General features: G+C 46.6%; 1 long non-coding RNA gene across 4 annotated transcripts; it reads right to left on the minus strand.

Annotated features, from left to right (window-relative positions):
• Nucleotides 1-1,155: 1,155 nt before the first annotated feature.
• On the minus strand, nt 1,156-20,505 carry LOC117244125. Of its 4 annotated transcripts, XR_004496625.1 has the most exons (7): nt 20,379-20,505; nt 11,466-12,156; nt 6,039-6,136; nt 4,142-4,451; nt 3,876-3,963; nt 2,098-2,165; nt 1,156-1,751 (listed from the first exon to the last, which is right to left on the minus strand). It is a non-coding gene; the product is annotated as an uncharacterized LOC117244125 (long non-coding RNA). The 4 variants fall into 4 exon arrangements; XR_004496624.1 differs by having other exon boundaries at nt 1,156-2,165; XR_004496623.1 differs by having other exon boundaries at nt 2,098-3,963.
• Nucleotides 20,506-22,878: the final 2,373 nt, after the last annotated feature.

The following is a 22,878-nucleotide window of genomic DNA, read 5'->3' on the forward strand; positions in this document are numbered from 1 at the left end:
TATAAATCTGAACGTTCACAGTCACTGGAGGTCACTGGTGGATCCTCTCAAGATCTTGGCTGGTGTCTGCCACACGTCTTTGTGTGAGAGAGGTTTCATGCATTACTTAGAACTGAGCTGTTGTTGAAATACTAATTTGATAGTGCTCAGACACATTCATAAATAGTCTGCTAAAAAGGATGAACAGAGAGAAGAGAAATTTTGCAGATGATGCGAATCTGGCCACAGAGCACTGCTGAAAGGGTTCAGGATCCCGAGTGGCTGGGCAGTGAAATGGCTGATGCAGGGCAGTGCCAACAAAGGCAGAGTGCGTGCAGAACACTCACCCTCACTGTACTTCCACACAGATAAGCCCTAAAAATAACATTGGGCAAAGACAGCTGGGAGGCCTCTGCAAATATCATTTAAAGTCCATCAGAAGAGACAACAACCACGTTAGGAATGAGCTGGCAAAGAGGCAGGAACAAATCAGAAGACATCATTACAGCATTCCTTGGTGAAACTGCATCTCCATGGTAGGGTCTTTTCTGGAACACCAGAAAAGTTGGGCTGAACTGGAAAGCACAGGAAGGAAAGCACGCAGGATGAGGAGAGACGAGCAACAGCTTCCACAAAGATGGAAAAATAAGGAGATGAGGTGCCTTCAGAGTGGAAAGGGATGACACAAGCAGGAGGTTCAGTAAAGGTCTATCAGATCATGCCTGGCACAGAAGAAAGCAAACAGGAACTGGCTGTTCACCGGTTCTCCTAAGAATTAGAGGGACCTGGTGGTGCTGTCACACAAGAAGGTTTAAACCAACAGAAGGAAGTACTTTTTCATACAAAGCATAATTAAATTGTGGAACTCACTGCCACAGGATGTTGCGGAGGCCAAAAGTTATAAATGGCTTGAGAAAGGGATCAAAAACATTTGAGGAGGACAGATCCATGGGTGGCTGTTAAAACACGCTGGTCTGCAGGCAGCCTCTGCTTCGGGAAGTCCATAAACCGCGGATTGCCTGGAGCAAGGAGGGTACAGCAGGGGAGGGATTGATTCTGCATTGCCTGCATCACCTCCTGGCTGTGATGGGAGATGGGATACTGGGAGATGGGATACTGGGAGACGGGGTACTGGGAGACGGGATACTGGGAGATGGGATACTGGGAGACGGGGTACTGGGAGACGGGATACTGGGAGATGGGATACTGGGAGACAGGGTACTGACACATGTGGCCTTTTGCTGTGACACTGGTCAGGTCCCAGCTCTGCTGTCTCCTCTTACCTTAATTTAAAAATAAAAATCAAAAAGCAAGAAAAACACCACCTAAAACAGAAGAGGGGGAAGAGGTAGCCCCAGCCCTCCACACACTGTTAGTAGGCAGCCTGGTAGTTGTTTTATTTTCTTTAGAGTGGACTTTGTGTTGCAAGTGGCAGGAAGCCATGAACCACAAAAATAAAATAATTCTAACCCTAGTGCTAAGTAAGGAAAACAAAGATGGCTCAGCAATTAGCAGCATTATATATGTTAGTACTAAGTAACAACAGATGTCAGGACTTGAGCCCTTTGCATTCCTCGCAATCCTTTGGAAACCAAAGCCTTTTGACGTCGCTATACATTATAGCAGTTATTTTGGGGCTGGGAGAACAGCAGAGGCTCTTTGAACACTGAAATATGTAGGTTGCTAGGACTGTTGGTTCTTACCTGCATCTCCCTCCCCATCCTGTGTCCCTCTGCTGCCTTCCTGGGCTGGTGTGTGCTGTGAACCCTGCTCTGTAAAGACATGCGCTGGCCATGAGTCATTAGCAAGCATGCGAAGCTAATTGGCAAAATACTCATAAAAGATTTTGAAGGTGGGTTAATTACAATTCATTACACTGTAAACTGTCCCCAGGCTATTGTTAAAAAATGCAGGAGTTTCAAGGTCCAGTATTTTATGATTCATTTTGCCATGCAGTGAAAAACAGACTCTATATCAAACTACATTCATTATAGTTAAGACCACAAAATCTTTATTGGTTTTCCCAACATTCCCTCCTTGTTATGAGCATTCATATGGACTGCACATTTCTAGCAATTGGCAAGAAGGCATGAAATAAAATTTATTATATTTTCTTACCTTCTACTTGGTGCAACCTTAAAAACTGCCCGTTCTCGTTGCTTTACCTCTTCCCAACTCAGTTGGAGCTGATAGGATGGCACATAGAAAACAAACAGACTGGGAATGACTTTGCCACACCAATGATTCAGTGTGATGTACCTGAATGCTGCGTGTGCACACAGAAACTTCAGCTCCAAAAGGATACTGGCAATGAAATGGAAATAGTTTCTCCCTCTAGTTATAACAGGTAATTAAAAAAAAAAAATCTGAATGGACACATTTTACCAGTCACTGGTATTTCCAGATGAAGGCTCTTGTAGCTAAGCCCAGGATGCACCTTCAGAGAGACAAAGGTTCAGCTTTACCCACACGAGTGACATTCCCCACATGCTCTGCTGGACCTTTGTCTCCTCAGAGCCAAATTTGCCACATTATTAAAGAAGATAACAGAGCCTTTGACTGTCTTTGCTGATGCCAGGACTGTCAAATACTAGTGAGTAACTTGGTATAAATTGTCAATACTCCTGTGTTGAGAAAAATTTAATAGAGGACCCAGCTGTGACCCCTGTGGGAGCAAAGCCAAGCACTGCTCATCAGAGCCACCTTTGTGGGCCTCTCTGGGGTGCTCCTTATCTCTTTGTGCTGGCTGGCACTTGGGCTCTCCTTTGAGGCTTAAATGGTGCCATTCAGCCAGGCTTTGCTGAACTCTGCTTTTACAACTCCAGGGGTTCTCCTGGGCCGGCCCTGCCTGTGTGTGACTGCACCCAGTCCTGCTCTGCAGGTACAAATATGTCCCTCAGGGAGTCGTTGTGGGCATTCCCGGCTCGGCCGAGCTAATTTTGGGGTTAACACATAAACATATCATTACTGCAAAGTAAATGATGGAGGCAGCCAGGGACCACGGCTCTCCCCCATGAAAAATGTTGATGACATGGGTGGATTTGGTTCTTTCAGTTAATATTTTACTTTTTGACTTTTTTGAGGTGATGGGGAGAGGCGGAATACTGAAGAAATCTCTCACTCAGGCAATCATTGAATTGCTGGTCTTCGTTTTTTCTTGCTGAAACCTCTAAATCTTTCATTGAAACTGAACATTTTTGGAGGCAAAGTTTTTCATTCAATTGAAAAATGCCTTCTCCATTACGAAAGAATATTAATAGCAAAAAACAACCCAAACCCTTCCAGCTTGAAATTGGCCACATGGGAATATCAGTTTGTTCTGGTAAGACTCCGTAATGGATTTATTGCAGCGTGCAATGTTTTTGTTTGCATTAACGTAGTGTGAAGTGATAAATATCTTGGGTTGGTTCTTTTGTCTGAGGTTTCCCTGGGAAACTGAATTTTCTTAAATGACAGCATCAGAATTGCCATATTTATTAGGACCAGGACTCTGGGGCTGATCCCTTCCAAATGACGCCACTGGAAGCTGCAACACTGGGAATGGAGCTCGAGGGGTCACCTGTGCCACAGGAGTTACAATGAGGGCATTTTCCTACCAGGAGATGCACCACGTGGATGTGCCTCTTGCTTCCCCTCCTGAAATGGTCTGCTGAGGACCAAGAACTGGGCAGATCCCAGAAGGTTTTCCTGGCACAGCAGCCAGAGCTCAGCTGGGTTTTCAAAGCCGGTGGGCGTTGGGAGCAAAGAACTTGGAAATCAGAGTTCAGTGACAGAGATATTTAGGGGCACTCTGACTAATCTCTGGGACCTAACAACTATATCCAAAAACATTAACTAATCTTCTTTTGCCTTGTTGTGTTCTGTAAGAATTATAGCTGTTCCTGTTGCCATCTCACCTGGAAGCAGCACACGGAGCAACTCCCGCAGCTCCGCTTCGTGACATTGAGCAATGTCAGTGGTGTCATTGGGCAGATGGACCAGTGGCTGAAATGGAAACAAAGGAGGAGCAAATGAGTGACTAAACTTTTCCAAACTCTCCCAGATATTTGTTTCTAGTGCTGGAGGTATTTTGCAAGTGGCAGGTGTCAGTATTAAGTACTGAATTCTTCATTCTCCCTTTGGTCTCATTAAAATTTGGTATTTGTTTTTTAACAGGACTGACCTTTTTCATCACTCCCCTTTATGGTCATTCCTCTGTAAGGCTCACAGATGCTGAATTTGGGCAGGACCTTTTAGCCATCATATAATCTATAGTATATAATATATAATATGTGAAAGCTCCAAAATTTCAGAGGCTCCATTAAGAATATTGTGCAGAAATTGGGATTTTTGCCATTGCCTTGATTGGCTCCAAAATTATACCCTTGCAAGATAACTTGGAATTCAAATCTTTGATTTGGAAATCATCTTGACAAGTGCTGTGATCCATTGCTCTCCAAGGAGATTCCTGCTACTTCATTGTTTCGATGAGGCTGTAAATAAGAAAAGAGCTTTACTCATCCAGTGCTCCTCCGGTCCCAGCTCAACTCAGAGTACTCAGCAGTGGGCAATAGCAAAATGTTAATCAAATTCCTTCACATCTCAAAACAAATGTTGAGTAGAGCTTCTCTAAGGCTGCAGAAAACTCTCCATGGGAAACTGTCAACATTTCTATTTAACATATTGTCTCAACATTTGGCATCTGTGAATCAACTGGTGAAGTGTTCAGGAAAAGAAAATTTTTTTAGGTATTAGGACTATATATCTATGTGAGTTTATAAGCATAAAATGTAAATATCCCTCTATCTCAAACAGACATACCACCTACATAAGGTTTTTCCTTGCCAACCATGTGTGTGTATATGTAATATTTATATATGACAAGAGGAAAGTTTTCAGCCAGCTCCAGCTGGCAGCCAGTCACCTTGAAGGTAGAGTTGTTTTTCACTTGTTTGGTTAACAAAGTCCTTTTTGACAAATGGGCTTTGCTCACCAGGGGCTGGACACCCCAAAATCACCCCAAACATCTGGGATGTTCTGCCTTAGGGATTGGCCATCCCTGTTGGTGCTTCCAGTCACTGCCATCACTTAAGGTCTCTGGACTTTTCCATGCAGGTATTTAGGGAGAGAGCTGGATCCACCTGGCCTTCTGTGGCAAAAATCCCACTGACCTCAGCAAACCTGGTTTTCTCTCCCAGTCCCTAGAAGGTTTTTACAGATATGCAAATAACACACTGTCCATCTCCCTTAATTAAAGCCTCCCCCTTTTGCACTGTCCATGGTATTAATCTCCAGTTCTTTCAATCCCTGCTCCCATTCCAGGCCCAGTGGAAGGACACCCCTCTCCTGCTTCCATTGAAATTCATCCAGCTTGGTGAGGTACTTCGCTGAAGGTCTCTCATGTAAAGTGCTTCCTCCAGTAAATTCAAAGGGATAAGACATCTCACAATTGGCTTTTATAACCTTACAGAAAGTGTGGCTCAAAGCTGCTGACATTTTCTCTAGCAGAGAGAGCTGCTCAGAGATGTGCAGCACTTCTCCTCAGTGAACCAAACCCTGTGTCTCAGAGCAGGGAAAAGTGTCAGAAGTGGTGGCACACACGAGGCACAGCTGCCACTTTTGGAGCCAACAGCTTGCCAGCAGAGATGCCATCTTTGTCATCTTTGACAACTTAATGGGATCACTGCCATGAAGGCACCTGGAGCCCTTCAGTGAATTTCAGGTGCCCTGTGTGACCCTTCCTACTGGGCAGATGGAGCAGCAGCACTGGATTTGCTCACCATGTTTATGTCATGATGAGCACCTGCAGGCAGGGCATTCTCACAGCATTTCTGTACAATGTCTGATAGAAGGCCCTTGCCTCAGCTCAGCCAGGGCTACAGAGGCAAAGAGCAGTGCTTGGCAGGCTGCAGACTTCCAGCTGGAAATCTAACACCAAATAGTTCTCATTCTCTCCTGCTCTTGGCACTTGGCCTCATTCAGGATGATTTTGTTTTGGTTTGTTTTTTTAAAGAAGGTACAAGACCAGATCCTGAGGGGCCTCTATCTCCAATTCCCATTACGGTTTACATTTCACTCACTGGCAGACTGTCTCAGAAGTGTCCCAGGGTTTCCTCTTCAGATTTTAAACCAGCAGAAAACAAGACAGCATGACCTCTCTCTGGTCCTGGAGCTGCAGCTGTAATCAGAAGCTTTATGATGAAGTTCAGCTGGAAGAGCAAAGGAGAGGAGAAAAAAAAAGAAAAACCCAAAACCAAAACGCAAACCAAAACAGGGGAATGCCATCAAAGTCTTTCAAAGTCAGAAATTCATTTTACCTTTGTCAATGGCTGTGGTTTTCAAGGATAAAGATCAAAGTGCTGACTGTGGGCAGAGCTCTGACAAATGCCAAGCTCAGCCTGTGGAAGCCTGGCATTAGTGCCACACTTAGGCTGTGTCTAGACGAGCACGGGGTGCTCGTGCCAGCTTTGGCAAACTCGGCACCCGAGCGCTTGCATCAGAGCTGGAGCACAAAGAGTGAGACATCCAAATTGCAGAGGAGAGAGAGCAATCAGACTCCAGCAGAGTGGAACTGGACAAAGGAAGTTTAGGGGAAAAAAAAGGACAATCAACCAAAAAAAACCCCAAAAAAACAACCCATAAAAAAATCCATCCCCAGAAAGACCGCTGAGGTGCACCCCATCTTCCAGGTCTTTGCATTGTGATTAATGTACACAGAAAGCTTAGATAACTGGGGGAATGCAATGCCAAATTTTTATCAATACAGATGAGCTGGCTTCATATTTCTCCAGCCCTTTCATGTGGAAATGAGACTGCATTTGATGGGGCCAAGCCCATGTTTGAAATAGCTCAGCTGGGATTTGCTTGTGGTGAGGGTTCAGGTGCCTGTGCAGAGAATCCTACAGCTGGACCCTTCCTGGGGGCAGAGAGTGCCTCCAGCTTCCTACCTTTTCCTCCTGGGGAGCACAGAAACTCTTGCTCCACACCATCAACACACACCAATCCTGAGCTGATGGACTGGGCAAGGGACAAGGTGGGTTTGGCTGCTGAGGGGTCCTGGCCTGCAGGGTTCCCACATTCTTCCCATTCTCTTGCACAGGCCCTTAAAGATACCCTGCTGGCCACATCCTGGAGGAGGTGGGTGGAAGGGGCAGGACACACACACACACACACACAGAGGTTCAGCAGCTCAGGTTATTACACCTGGGGCCCTGCACGTGCTTGCTCTGGGGCTGCAGGCTGGGACACAGGAGAGGAGTGATGGCAGCAATCCCTGCTTGTGGCACCCTGTGCCTGGCTGAGCCTGAGGCCGTGCTGGCTGAGGATGCCACACAGGCTGGGCACAGGGATGAGCTCTGGAACCACTGTGTGCTGCTGGACAGCCCCACCACCAGAACATCTCAAAGCTCCCCAGGGCTTTTAAACCAAACATTTCTCCTCACGGCTACTCCGGCTTCCACCAGCCACAACAAGTTCAAAAGAAACTGCAGATTGATGTGGGCAAACATGATCTGCGATGGATGAAGACAGACCAGAGGAAATATTTTCATAAAGCAGCTGGTTTCAGCTGTGCTTCACACCAGGGAATGTGCTGCCCATTGTCAGGAATACGGAGTAGGACTTGCTGGAAACAATGAGCTCAGAGCTATTCTCAGAGCTGCTCCTGACTCACCTGCATGGCCTCGGGTGAGTTACTCGCAGATTTGTGCCTTAGTTTTACCCATTGGTAGTGGCAGAGATAGTAACAGTCTCACAGAATGGTGAGAGAATTAGTTAATTAATATTTGGAAAACAGTTTTTGCCTTGACGTCTTTGTGCCTTTGCTTACCCATCAGTACCATCAGAGATAATAACTGTCTCATGGAGAGGTACAAGGATTAATTAATTATTTGAAAAGCAGTTTGAGATTCTTGGATGAAAGGTCCTATGTGAGTAAAACATATCATTAAAAACATCTTCTGGTCCTCTGTGAAGTTAAAATAAAGCTGTAGCTTCTTAGTCATTCAAATAATTAAACCATAAATACTGTTTATTTTAATCTTCCCTTTAAAAAAAATAATCTAATCTAGGCAGTGATACCAGCCAAATAATGAAAAATGTTTCAAATTCAGGAGACCTATCAATTTGAAGAGCTTGATTCTTAATTGTTTTTTGATGTCTATCAATGGAAAGTGAGGGCAATTATATTTACTGATGCTGGGGCAGCTGGGAGGACGCCTGCACACCCTCCTGGGCACAGCAGCTACACAGGGTTTCTCACACTCTCCTATTTGACTTGCTAACCAGCAGGGAGGTGCAGAACAGCCCATCTTACAGGCATATGCCAAAGGCAGCTTCCCCCAAAATGGGGGCTGCAGGAGCAGCTTCTCCTCCCAGCAATGGTGGCAAGGGGACAACTGGACCAGGAAAAGGCACCATCAGCCCTCGAAGCAGCTCACACTGCTTGTTTCTCCTAAAACTCAGCACTGAGTGGGTCTTGCACAGGTCCACAGGGACAGAGACCCCACAGCAGCACTGACCAACACTGCACAGGAACAGCAGGAGAAGGGATGGGGTCTATATTTAAAATCATCTTTTATTTAGAGAGGTACGTGCTAAATGTGGAAACCCCTCTGAGGATTTACTGTAAATTGGGGCATAAAATACATGCATTTGGCCCATGTATCTCCCTTTGTCTCTAGTTCCTGTGCATGTTTTTGTTTTACAAAGTACATATGGTGAAGCAGAGGCTTGCAGGATCAAGTTTTTTTAATTGAAAGGAGCCTCTTTTAAGGTGTGACTACTGCTGGGAACCTGCTGTGCTGGTCACCCCAACCACCACCCCACAGAGGCTCCCCCAAGCTCCGAGGGCCTTGTCTCACCCTTTCCATGGCCTCCCACTCCTCTCTGCCCGTAGAAGATTTTGCAGCGATCACCAGTAGCCTGTGTGGGAATGTGGGGAGGAAGAAAGGATGTAATTGCCTTCCTGAGCCCCAGCGCTTTCATTAGTTAAATGTCCTCCCATCTTTCCATGCTAGTCCAGCTTGTACTGAATTTTCATCAGGCCAGAAGAGGCCTTTAGGGCCATTTGAAAGCAACCATCAGATAAAAGCGATTGTCATCCTCCTTATGCGGCAGGCAGGGAAGCAGACACGGGCAGACTGGTCACACAGGAAGGAGAGAGAGGAGGGACCCAGTGACTCAGAGCTTTTGACTCCCAGCTGTCAGCTTGAGACGCCGCTCCAGCCAAGCATAAAAGCACATGGTTATCTCTCAACTCATGAATAATCCCATTGATTTAAGCCATAAACTCCAGCATCCAGGCCTTCACCGTCTGACTACGCTCACCAAGAGTGGATAAACAGGAGTACAGGTCTGGATATTCCTTTTGATGTAGAGGAATGGCAGCTAATAGTAGTTTCCCAGGTTTCTAAGAAAACCAGCAATGGGGATGAAGAAGTGGCTTGGTCCCCAAGATAAATAGTCCCTCAGGGGTGATGGAGGTCTCTCCACGCTGGACATGAGTGAGCTCAGCACCTCCCTCTCATTTGTGTTGGATGTGTGTGTGTGTGTGGTCCTGCTTGGTGACAGTGACCTCAGTGGTGACTCCCCAGGCACGATGCCCAGGGGATGTGACCCCAATCCCCAGGCTTTGCTGGGGGTGAAAGGGGCATTTGCACACAGGATGATACCCAGTGTCTTCTCCCAGCTGGGGTTACTGAGTTCATCTCTGTGCTCACACAGAACTGGGAAATGTTGTGAAGGAATCTCACATGTCCCTCAGAATTAAAAAACCCAGTTCAGGGTACAGTTCACTCCCCTATGGCTCCTTCTGGCTTTGCCTTTCTAGCACAGGACTGAGATCAAGGAAAACAAGAAGGAAGCTCCATTCCTGTTGCTGATGGGAGAGTGAATCAACCTAAATTTATGGTGGTGTTGCTACCAGATGGTCGAGCATTGCTCCCTTCTATTATGCAAAGTAATAGCTTCACAGACAGAGTAGAGAGCACCAGAGACACCCAAGCTTTTGAGAAACACATCCCAGAGCTGGCTGAAAAGTGTGGTTTACCTTTATCTGTTGCCACAGGATTCTAGCTGGATGTCTGCTGTTCAGCCCTTCCCCAGAGGAGAAAGGTGTCAACTCTGAGAAAGTCTCTGAACCCAAAGAAAATGGGGTCCTTCTGTTAGCAGTTTTAATGGCAGGGTTTTGCAGACTGAGACAGGAGCTGGTGGTTTAAATAAAATGTTCAGTAAACCTGGGCAGAGCCCATTTTGCTTCTGTTTGTGAGAAGCTTTTGGTTTGGTCCTTTGCAGCCTTGTGATCTCTCAGCTGGAGATGTGTGAGCTGAATGGACCAATCCCCATTGCCTAATATGTCCAAATATTCTTCCTGGTCTGCATCCATCTGCTGCCTCATGTCATTATGGCATGTTGACATGAAAGCAGAAGGTGTGAATGGAAAGCTACTTCTGCTGGCTTTAGCTCACGACAGCTCAGATATGGGTGCAATGCTCCCCCGGACACTGTGTGAGGCTCAGCGTGTGCTGAAGCAGTGCTGGGACACATTTCTGGGGCTGAGGCTTCCAGGGGGGCTCCAAGATATAAAAATAGGCCAGGCTTCTCATTATGGCTTCCCAATAACTGAAATTCAGGTGGTTAAGCCTCAGTTAGGAAGGGTGGCCCTTGTCCCCACTCAGAGCTGTGGGATCTCAGCTCTTGGCTGGTTTCTGAACCAGTTCCCTCTGAGGCAAGAAGTTCTTTAAGAATCAGTGGCAGATACTGGATCAAATTCATCCACTTGCATTTGGGTGCAGATTCCCCTAGTGCAGACACTGGAGTTTATAACCTGCATTTAATTTCCCCCTCTTTCATTTCCCCCCCTAGGATTACAAGGGGAAACAAGACCAGGAAAGGACAGAAAGGATAGAGGAGGAAAGGATCCATTTGTGCCTGGCTGCTGGGGACTTGGCAGTCCAACTCCTGCTCCACGCTCTTCCTTCAGACTTCTGCCTGACCTCAGGTAAATTGCACCACAGCTTCCCCATTGCTCAGAAATGGTTAAATACACCACTCATTCCTCAGCATTTACAAACCAACAGGTGGGAAGCATCACCTCAGAGCCAAGCATCTGTAAAATTGCTTGCTAAGGTATGTGCTACCAAATTCAAGGCATGGAAAACCCAAGGGTTTCATAACAAAATGTGGAAAGCCCCCTACAAATATTCCAACACTCCCTTTCAGGCCACACCCCAAAAGTAAGTGAGACTATAATGGACAAATCCTCCTCTGGCAGGGGCCCAGAGCACCCTTTGCCCAGTCTCAGCCTACTTCAGCCCATGCAAAATCCCTGTGGGAAGAGGCTGGCACGGCCCAGACGCTCCACAGCGTTGTCCCCTTGCTCATGGCAGCAATGCCAGCTCACGGTTAGCGCCTCGGTGTCTGGCCAAAGCACATGGCAGACAGCTGTCTGAACCTGGGACCTGGGAAAATGGGATAACATCAGGAAAAAACAAAAACATCTTACGTACCTACTGCTCCCATCTCACCCCGCTCTGGGAGATGCCTCCTTGCCGTGGACTGAGTCAGCGCCTGGTCTTGTGGTCCCTCAGCTCTCCATGGAGCTGCTGCCTGCTCCAGGCTTGGGACTCTTGGCATGTGGCACCCCACGTGCTGTGTCCCACCTGCTGCTACAGGCAGCACGGGGAGCAGTGGCTTGGCTGCTTGCACCCGTTTTGGGCTGGTTGGGCCCCTCTGTGTGTGTGACTGCAGCTCCCCAGAGGGTCAGGATGGAGCAGCAGCCCCTGCCCAGGAGTATTCGCTGGCTCCTTTCAAAAATCTCCCCAGATGTTCATGGGATCTTAGGTTACCACAAAGTATCTGCCTGGATCTGGGCTTTGATTCTCCACTCTGTAGCTTTATTCCAGGCTGGCTGGGGCAGTGCCTTTCCCTCAGAGACCACAACTGACAGTTCTCTTCTCAGGGAGAGGGAGGAATGGGGCAGCGGTTGCATTTTGAGGGTGGGGAGAGGGAAAGGCTGTTTGAGGCCATGGGGCAGCTGCAGGCTGGTGAGGATGATCAGGAATCACCTTTTTCCTTCTCTGTGTGGGATGGTGAAGTGGATGTCTCACCTCTGCCAGCTGTAACAGACATGGGGGGCTGAGCTCCAGCAGTAGATGTGTTACCTCCCCCACCTGCTCCGCTGGTGTGAGTGGCTTCATTCTGCAAAATAAGGACAGACAGAGAAGCTGAAATTGCCAAGTGGGAATTCAGTTTGTATTAACTCTGAGAGCTGGCCAAAGAAGGAGAAAACATCCATCTCAGGAGGGTTTTCAAGATTTGGACACTTGGCTTCACATTTTGGTATGTTCAAACGTGATCTGTCAACTCCCATCAAGGGAAACAAGAGGAAGAACAAACAACTCAGTCTGCTGAAGTCAGGGCTGCCATGGTTAGAAAGTTCATGAAGCACATGGCTAAAAATAGGTTAGTCTGAACCCATGATGTGAACACAACTCCACAGCTGGATATTGCAGGGTTCCTTTCTCTCTTGTTAAATCCTGAAATATTAGGAAGTGAAATGCAAAACCAGCTCTTAAAAGTAATAATAACCCTCCTATCAAAATTAAAGCTCAGCTGTGCAACTTCCACATTCCTTAGCAATGTATTTATGTTTGAGAAAATTCATGGTAAAGATTTTACTTACCTGAGCTTTGGGTGTCTCCATTATTAGTAAGCCACAAACGAATTGAGTGGATGATGCAAAAATGAGTGCCAATAAAATATTTACACCAATTCTTCATCCTGTGTGAAACTTCTTTTATATATATGCATATACGTAATACTATAAATAATAGGAATTATGCTCATATTTTGTACTAGGGATGTAAACACTGGTCCCAACAGCAGTGGCAAATGAACCACTCACATTTTCTGATTGCATAATTTGCCTAGAGGATGGATACATAATTACACTATAATTAAGTATAATAAACAGAGAAAATGATTTGAGAAGGAAAAATTATCACAGCCTCAACCACATCAGCCAGAAGCTCTCTTCTAATTAAGTTATTTTATTAAACAAAATGTTTTTAAGGTGGGTCTGCTTTGAAATTGTACATTATAGCCCATGTAATGCAATTTACTTTATAAGTAAAACACAGCTTGTGTATGGACAGATGATACTTGATAGGACTCATGAAACACAGAGCCATTGGGTCCAGCCCAGCCAGGTGCTGAGTTCCTCACAGCCCTGGTCCAGAGAGCAGACTCCAAGTGCTGCTCTGGGAATCTGCAGCCTTTCATGTGCACTCACTCATGGGCTCTTGGTATGTTACTTGTTTGTTTGGGTTTCTTTCTGGTTTAAGGGAGAGATGAGAGCACCAGGTAATTCTGCTGCTGTCATCCTGTAATGATACACTGGAGGCAAAGGACAAGAAAAGAGGCAGCTCAGGCTGGCCCAGATAACTGATGGTGTTTGGAGTTGAGTCTTGAAGCTCTATGCCCTCTCCAAAGCTTTACCCTCACTGGTGGGGCTCAGCGCTTGATGAGATGAGAAGACAAAGTTTGCTTTAATGCTACTGTGGCAGAAGAAGTCCAAATCACTGGATCCTGAACTACAGGACTCAGGAGGATCCCCTGATCTGCTCCTGTACGCGGCAAAGGCCACCACACACCTCTGGCTCACTCCTCTTACAACTACAGCTCTTTCAAACACTTGCCCCTAGCCACCCAGGACCTACAGGAGCCCTGGGGTGTAACTCTGCAGGAAGGGACTGCTCCTCCTCCTGTTCCCCACCACCACAGAAAGTAAAAATTATTCACTTTCAAGTTTCAGCCAGAATATGTCTGGATACATCTGCCTCATTTCCCTTCCTCTTGTAAGTACCTGGAGATTGTGATCAAGCCTCTCTTCAAGCCTCTCTCCTGTAAGCTCTGCCACCTGATACTGATCTCTGCTCATTTCCTGGCTCTTCAAGGCTCCTCCAGCCTTGAAATGTTCTTTGGAAAGATTTCTGTGTACCAGCAACCTGATTTCTTAGCTATTCACTCCCTTCTTCAAGGTTTACTTGCAATCATTTAGGTTTTCTTTCATGTCATTGTAAGAAACAGCATAACTTCAGTAGCACATCCTGTTGGTACATGCTTGGCGTGAGACTGAAGGATGGATTTACATCCCAACATAAGGAGCAAATCCCTGGACAAGTCCAGGTTGGATGGAGCCCTGAGCAACCTGATCTAGTGGGTACCATCCCTGCTCATGGCAGGGGTGTTGGAAGCAGATAATCTTTAAGGTCCATTCCAACCCAACCCATTCTATTCTATGATTCCAAGGACAACCAGAGAAAGATGTAACTGTGTCCTAAAATATCAGTAGTGCACTATAGCACAAGGTCCTTGAGTTCAAACTGTTGAACATCATGTTATGAGAACACCTCCAAATGCCCAAGAGGAAGATCTTTCTCCAGCTCTGCCTACTGCTCCCCAGGGTGACAGAGAGCGGTGTGGTGGTCAAGAGGAATCTTCTCTTTTGGAGTTTTCCACTTGTACGTGTCTGCAGAGCTCTGAACCACAAAGTGCTGTGGGTTACTGATGGATTGCTGATGTGTGTGGCTACAGGATGCCCCAGGGTCTGGATCCTCCTTGTGCCCACTTCAGCTCCTCTCCCCATCTCAAGCTCTCTCAGGTGAGTGGTGACCTGGTTTCAACGAGGAGCTGCCATGACAAGTCACGTGGCACTCACAGACGTTGCAAACTCAAGCCAAGGAGTCATTCTCAGATGCTTGGCAAACGCCAGACCACAGAAACTCAATGTGTCGTAAGATTCCACTTGGTCCCATAATGATGGGTGGGAAAAAGGAGGAGGATTATCCGTAGACCTCAAAGTGTTTTACAAAGGGAGACAAATGCTGCTATTCCCATTTATTGGATAGGGCAATGGCAAGCTGAGACTTGCACAAAGTCACCCAATTAATCAGCCAGAAAACTGCCACTGAAACCCATGCTCTGGTCTAAACAGGTTCTCAGACTGCCCTCATCACTGGAATATCTGAGTACCCTCCAGTTGCACATGAGGAGAATTTGGGCATGTCGGTGCTGGCCGAGGCGAACAGCTGCCTGTCCATCCAGCCCCCTTCCCAGCCAGCTGGACACCAGCCATCTCCAGGCTGAATGTAGCCACATTCACACCATCCTGAGCCTGGATGTATGAACCCCACCACGAGCTGGGCTGAAAGCTCAACCCAGCTCCTCCCTAACTCAGCTCTGTGGCTTCCAGGGTGCAGCTCGGTTATGGGGCACAGACAAAGCAGATGTGAGACTATCTCTGAGAGCAGACAGACATTTCCTTATTCTAAATCCAGTTTCATCATCTGTAGTGCCCTTCAGAATATTTCCTTGTGCTTTAGCTCCCACTGAGACATGGAGACGGAACACAAATGCATTGGTTATCTGGTCACGGCTCCTTGGAGGAGAGATTTGGAAGATGACACTTAAACAGGGATATTTGGATACAGCACCATAAAAAAAAAACCCCAAAAAAACCATCCCAAGTATATTTAGCAAGTCAGGAAAAAGGAAAGAGAGGAGAGAACTTCTAAACTCAAGATCCATTTGTCATGAGCAAGAATACTAAAAAATAGGTAACTTAATGACCTGAAGGAAGACTAGCTGTTATTACAGGGCATTATACTGGCAAAGTTCCTGTACACCACAACAATAACTCTCTCCAGACTTCTCTTCCTTTCCAAAGCATGAGGAAACACCAGTGCATTTAGCCTCAATTCCCTGGCAGGCAGCATCACTTCCTTGTGAGAGCTGACACAGCCATGAGAAGGCTGTTCTTTGCAGCAGCTACAAAAGCCCTGTGTGACCCAGCAAGTCTGACGTAGAGCTGAAGAAATGAGTCTTGCTCCAAGGAAGCTAAAAATCCCAAGGTGCCCTGAGAGCTCATCCTGGACTACTCATGCTCCCAGGTTTAGAAATCCTTTGAGCGTTGCTGAGTTCACATGAACCACTCCCAGCTCTGGAAGTCCAACTCTGCTCACGCTGACTTTGTTTTCCTCCTTTAGCACCGTCTGCCAGCAATGGGCCATTGGGTGAGGTGGGCTTTACTCTGACACTCTCCCCTGTTTCTGGATCCAGATCCCTGCTGTCAGGGATTCAGTGGCTTCCCTAACTCATGCCCCTTCTCCTGGGGTAAAGCAGGGCAGCACATTCCCTGCAGCTTTGCATTTGCTGGACTTCTGTGCAAAGCCCCAAGTGAACGTACAACTGGTGCCTGTGCAGAGAGGGCACAGGGGCTGCTGCAACAACACACCTGGTTCACTTGGCCACAATCATCCAGGAAGCTCATGGCAGAGCTGCAAATAAAATCCAGACATTTTGCCTTTTGGGGCTGTGTCATCACAACAACACAGCTCTTCCTCTGGGCATCTGGGCTTTTTCTCTTATTGGGAGGAGCTGCTCAGCAAGTCTCCTTAAAGGGAAAGAGCCACACTTTCATTCTTTAGAGAAAATGACACCACCTACATAGGAAAACCCTGTAGATTCTTGCAATTATTGCCATGCATGGACAGATTTCCCTCCCTTTGTGATCTTTACCACTTCCTCACCATATGGAAAAGGCCTAATCCTGATGAAAATAGTCCTGGTTCCAGAAACGCCACCCAGACAATGTTGATTTACCTCCACAAAGGATGTGGCCCAGTGCTTTTGGCCAGACTTTCCTGCAGGCAGCCAGTCCCATCCCTGTCTCCTCCACCCAGAAGGCTGGGGAAGTCAAGGGACAATAACTCTGCTCAGCTTCACCTGGCCCACCCAGGGAACAGCTATTTCTGTACAGACACGCAAAACCCAAGCCTTGTCCCTTTAATCTAACAGCGCGTGAATGTTGCTAAACCTAATTTGAAAAAAAACCCAAAACAACAGCCTGAAAATAGCATTAAAGGAAGCAGAGGATTTGAACTGCACTATATTTTTAAGATAGTCTTTCTGGAAAACACTGTATTTAAAAAATGCCCCATTTACCATGAAGTTTCTGAAAGTATAGAGCCATCCCAAGCTCCTGTGAGATAAGGCTTGTAATTTGGAACTGGGTAATGGAGTAAACACAATTGGTTTTGCATTAAGAGACAATGTGTCTGTCTCATACTGCCCCCACTCCAGAGGGGTTTGGGGCTATTTGTGCTGGAAATTAAAGCTAAGAGCAATGATGATGGTGGCAGCTCATCCTCCATGCCTGACAGAGGGATGGTATCTCAGGATACAAATGTCCCTGGGGCTTTGGAGGAAAATCTGCTTTGGAATCAAAACCCATCACTTCTGATAATTGAAGATCCCCTGTCTCCCACACCTGCAGGACTGCTGATTTAAGGTGTGAGTCTGCAGCTGTTAAGATGTGGTGGCAGAGGCTGAACAAAGCGCCCTCCTCTTAAGGGAAGTTGCACCAACTCAAGACCATTCTAACAATAAGATCTCATTCCTTCATATTCACTTGACATATTCCTATTAAAGGAATAGAAAAACCAATGAAGCACAGAAGTTTCTGTGGTGGTTTTATGCCAGGCATTAATATCTCTGTAGGAGCCTTTCAGGCCTCTTTGCATTCCCAGAGCAAGGACCAGATCTGACTTTGGATTTTTTTAATTTTCTTTCAATTTGCTGGTGTGAAATCTGACAGCCAGGCAGATGTGTCTGCCTTGATCTTTGGTGTGGATCTCCTGCTGCACTCCCCTCTGTCTACCCAAGCCTCAATAGGGGAAAGTAAAATTGCTGTCCAGAACCATTATCACAGCACCCCAGGTCTGTAAATTCTCAGGAGTTTAATCCTGGAGAATTTGACCCAACTTTGATCCAATTTCAGAACTGGTAGAAAGCATATATCCATAAGGGGAGCACACACACTTGAAGCACCTGCAAAAACATATGGCAGCTTCACATCCCACTCAGCAGTTTCCTGGACTGAACACACAGAAGTGCAGGCTTTGTGAGAACCAGCAGTTTCTGAGCCCTGGGTTTCTGCCTCTCATCGCTGAACCACAGTCTTTCCTTGGCTCTCTGAGAGATACCACTGCCCTCCTAACCTGGCAGTTCTTGCACAGAGTCTTTCTCAAGTCTTACTCTTCCTTGGCTTTTTTCACAGGTGAAGTTCCTCTCTGGCTGCCCTGAAAATCTCTTTCCTCCCCTTCCCATTGCAAACAGAGGTGTTATGTTATCTCTGCTTAATCCTAAATGGTGAAAAGGACCATTTCTAGGATCAGTAGCTACACTTCAGATATCTTGGGATTGTGCTGGGCTGCTAATCTGCAGAGCTCATTGCAAATTTTTCCAGCTAAATCTTTTGTTTACTGAAAGATGTTTTACCACAGGAGCTGTTTTCCTTAAATACACTTCTTTGAAGCAGAACTTCTAAAACTTTTGGCTGTTGTTTCTGACAACGATATCATTTTTCCTGTCTTATCAACATTTTCTGTGCAAACATACCCACCTATCAGCATGTTTTCCATGTCAGCAACCAAACTTGAGTCCAACATTCCTTCTACTACTGCCAAGAAAGCAACAAAACTCACAGAATGGATTTAAACAAATCATGTAGGTGTGGAGAGACCCTTCTGTGTCAATTTGTACCTATGCCACTCATGGGACACATTAGTTTAAGCCCTTAGAAACTCCCAGAGATGGAGATCTCTGCATCATCAGTTCCAGCATCTCCTGCTCTTTATGGAAACAGCTTCCTAAACTCTCACCTCCTCTTGTCCTTCCCATGCAAATAGACCCATGACTGCTGCACTCTTTTACCTGACCCCTTTCAGCCACTGTCTTCACAAGTGAAGCCTCTCACAGCTGTCCTCAGTCTTTTCTAGACTAAACAAATCCAATTTAAAAAATAATTCCTTACAGGTCATGTTTTGTGAAACCTCTTATCAGTCCTGTTGCCCTCCTCCAGACTTCCTCTGGAGTTTACATCTTTATTTGAAGTCTGGAGTGTGGATCTGAGGCCTGGGTCTCTCCAGCACCACAAGGACCTCCATACAGAGGGTGCTCTTAGGATCCCTTCCAATATCAAGTATCTTTTTGGCCACGGCATCACGTGGTAGACTTAGGCTGGAGCTTGTTCTCTACCAGCTCCACTGACATAGTGCCAGGAGCCTGACCTGATTCCCTATGTGTATTTTTATTATGCACTTCATTTTTTTCACCTAAGGTTATTTCTGAACTGCATTCATAAACATTTAAGAACATTTAAGATTAATTCTCCTCCCAAAGTCAGGGTCTTCCAGATAATTTTGTTGGTTTAAGCTATTACTCCACCATCCAGACAGTTAACACAGGTTTAAATGAACTGTGAGCAGCAGAGACCTCTGTAGATGGTCCTCTCACTTCATGATAGTGAATCATTCCTGCCTCATCCTCAAGGGTGTTATTCCAACTGATGGCTGAGAAATAGCAATTATGCTGATAAGTATCATTTCTGATACCAAGTGCAAAGAAGACTGAAGCCAAGAGTGATACCAGTGAATAACAGGTGAACCTCTGCTCATCCCCTGAACCGAGAAACAGGCTTGAGCACCAAGCCCTGAAACTACACTCTCCCTTTTTTTACAAGAGGACAGCAGCAAAACTGCATTATTCATGGCTCTGAAAGCAGGATGGGCACATCAGTATGCCCCTAGAGCCAAGATGATGAGCTAACCAACTTTGTATTGTTAGAAGAGTCCCCACCTACACTTTCACACAAAGGGCCGATTAGCTCATGCAAAACTCTGGGAGGATGCCATCTTTCATCGCTACCAGAAGATGTTTAATATACATTAAGTTGCCAACAATTAAGTGTTTGTGTGTGTGTACACACAGCCCAGGAGCTGCACACTGTGCCAGGGCAGAGCCATGTGCTGGGCACAGAGTCCACAGTGCCTGGGGTCCTTCCACCACTTCTGCAGTGTCCTGTTGTAAGGGAGCCATCAACACTCCATGGTCACTGATGGAAATACTGAGTGTCTGAGTGCACTAAAACAAACAGGAGTAAGGATGTGAAGCATCACTGCCCCACAGCACAGAGCTCTCAAAACCACTGGTTTTACATTGCTGCCAGCATCACCTCTATGAGAAGTGCTGCATGACCCAAAAGGGAAGTGAGCAGGTGGGAAGAATGGGGAAAAAGATCCTTTGAGGAACACATTCCCCTGTTCCTGCAGTGGTGAGCAGTGCTGTTCAGAGGAACAGGTTCAGTGAGGCTGCACACATCGTTTGTGAATGACTGAAAATGTATTGTCCACTTTCAGTGGCCACCAGGAATTCTCACAGTGCAACCAGCCAGAACAATCTCTTGCCATCACAGATTTTATGTCACAGAAGAACACAAATGAGAATCAAATGAAGAAATCCTCTTCAGCATAAGAAAACAAGAAAGTCAGTGATATATTTGCTGTGTTCCAATGGCATACCTTATCCTCCAGCTAACTTAGGAAGTAATGTCCTCTCACTGTCTTTTTCTGCACTCCTCTTCTGTCTTCCTCTTGCTGAAGATTTGCCAGATGTCAGGAATGCCCAATGCTTCCCATTAGCTTAACAGTTACCTGGAAAACAAAGTGATCAAAAAGTCATGCACAGAAATGTGCTTTTGACAAACATATAGCAATGTATGTCTCCCTGACATATTTTCTGATTACAGCCTGAAAGCAGTAGCAGACACGGAGGTGTGTCACAAAAATGTTTGCTTGGAAACAGGAGATCTTTCTTACCTCTTGCTCATACAGGGAGACAGCAGTTATTGCATATAGAGGATCTTTCCATCTGGACCACCTGTATTTCAAGGAGTGGATGCTGAGGGTATCACCTGCATCTCCTCTTCCCAGAGATGCTGGGCAAATCAAGCCCCTAGGGAACTGCCTGTAAACTCATGTCCTACAGCTTGTGGGGAGGAATTATCCCAGAATAATTTTGGCCTGTTTCTGACAAAGAATAACTGGCTGGATCCCGCATGGTTACATCCCTGCAGAGCCTTGCAGCAGTTACGGTTCTGGGAGCTGGAATCCAGCACAGCCCATTCAGCCAGTGGGATCTCCCAGTTCCGAGCCCAACTTGATTCCCCTTTCACAGATCAGGCAGCTCCCTCTGCTTCCTCAGGCCAGTGCTTGCACTTACCAGAGCGTTTTTACTCTGTGGAAGTCTTTGCACCAAATGACTTTGTCCTAATCACTGCACTGCCTCCGCTATCGCCCGCACAAACATTCCCTTCGGATCAACATACCGGCCTGGCCAGGAATCACACAATTGATGTTTTGCTTTCCACTGCCTTATCTAAATCCAGTTACTGCTCAAAATGAGACTAAGTCAACAGACTTAATTGAATGAAAAGGCTGTGAGACAACCTGGAGATTTGTGGCTGTGTGTGTCCGTGCAGGAGTTAATCACTGCACAAACACTTTGCCACAGACGGAGCCGGACTGAGCGGGATCGGTTTCTCCTCAGCCTGGAAGCTCCTGACACACCAGGGTTGTGTGAAGTATTGTTGGGGCTGGCAGGAGGATTTAGACAGCACCACAAACAATGTACCACCACAGAGAAAAGCTGGGGATGGACAATGGAGCAGCCCATCAGCAAACACTTCTGCTTGCTGCCTAGATTAGGAGATAGCAGAGATCCCAGAGTAACGGCCAAAGATAATTGCTCCCCTGTAATCGCTGCTGTCCAGATACATGAAATAGCCCTGGGAAACCCACTAGGAGCAGCAGGTTGCCTGATGTCCTCAGCTCTTGCCAGGGAGGCAGCTGCCAGACTCCAGATGTCCCCAGTGGTCAGCTCTTGCAGGCATCACAGGATTTTCCAGGCTATACAGCCATGGCATTCCTTCTGCAGATCAGCAGAGAAATGTCTAAATCAAACACGTGGGAACAGCCACACTGGGACAGATCCTTGCTCCACCCCACCTCTCCTCCTGCCTTTAATAGGGACCATGAACAGACCCTATGGAAAGACCATTAAACCTGAACAGGGCCACAGCCAAGATCTTGTCCCCACTGTGACAGTTCTACACAAAGCTTCTCCAGGGCTGCAGGAGGAAGAGGACACAGCCTTACCCTGCAGTCACAGCCTGCCCTGGCAAAATCTGTGCCACTCCTTTTCCTACCACCTGCTCGGCTCAGAGGCCCCGTGCTGGCACCCAGTGCTGCTGCTGTTCGGGGAGGCTGCAGGGGGAATGCTCATGTTCACGCCAATGGTTCATCTTGGCCAGCGCCTGAATGGAGGCTGAGGCTGCAAACCTCCTAAAATAGACATTAAATATCTTCTAATACAACATGACTCACTACTTTCCTGGCTGGGAAGACACTCTTGGGTGATGGAGAACCTGAATCAGGTTCTTCAGTAGGCAGTGACAGCCTGATGGACACCTCAAGGTGCCTTTGCCATTAGCCATGTAGAGACAGAGCCATTTCAGCTGGGGGGCTGAACAGGGATTTTGGCTGGAAAAGCTCATTCCCTGCTACAGAGAGACACCGTGCCTTGCACAGGCCACTCACTTGTCACCACACACTGGCTTGGGCCCAGGACATTTGGCTGTAAAACTGCAGCTGTTTGCTGTCCCTTAGAAAAAGAGGGCACTGACACAGCCAGATCCTTCCTCCCAACAGGAGCTCTTGCCCTTTGGCGTGCAACACCAGCAGACAGCACAACTTTTCCAGCTAAGTCAGGAAGGATGGGAAAGCTGATGAGCTTTGTGTTCAGGTGCATGTGGCCAGAATGCTATGCAACGGCAAAAGAAACTGCTGCCCAGGATTTGGGATACAACAATAATACACAGCACTGTATTTCATTCTTTTAACAAGTGCTGAATATGCAAAGGCTCCTTTCCCAGCTTCTGTCTTTGTCTTGGAAGCCGGGGGAGAGCTGTGTGTATAATTATTTTCAGATGCCATCCAATTTTATTGATTATCTGAGTAGGAT

Source organism: Parus major, chromosome 3, assembly GCF_001522545.3.
Source record: "Parus major isolate Abel chromosome 3, Parus_major1.1, whole genome shotgun sequence".
NCBI lineage: Eukaryota > Metazoa > Chordata > Aves > Passeriformes > Paridae > Parus > Parus major.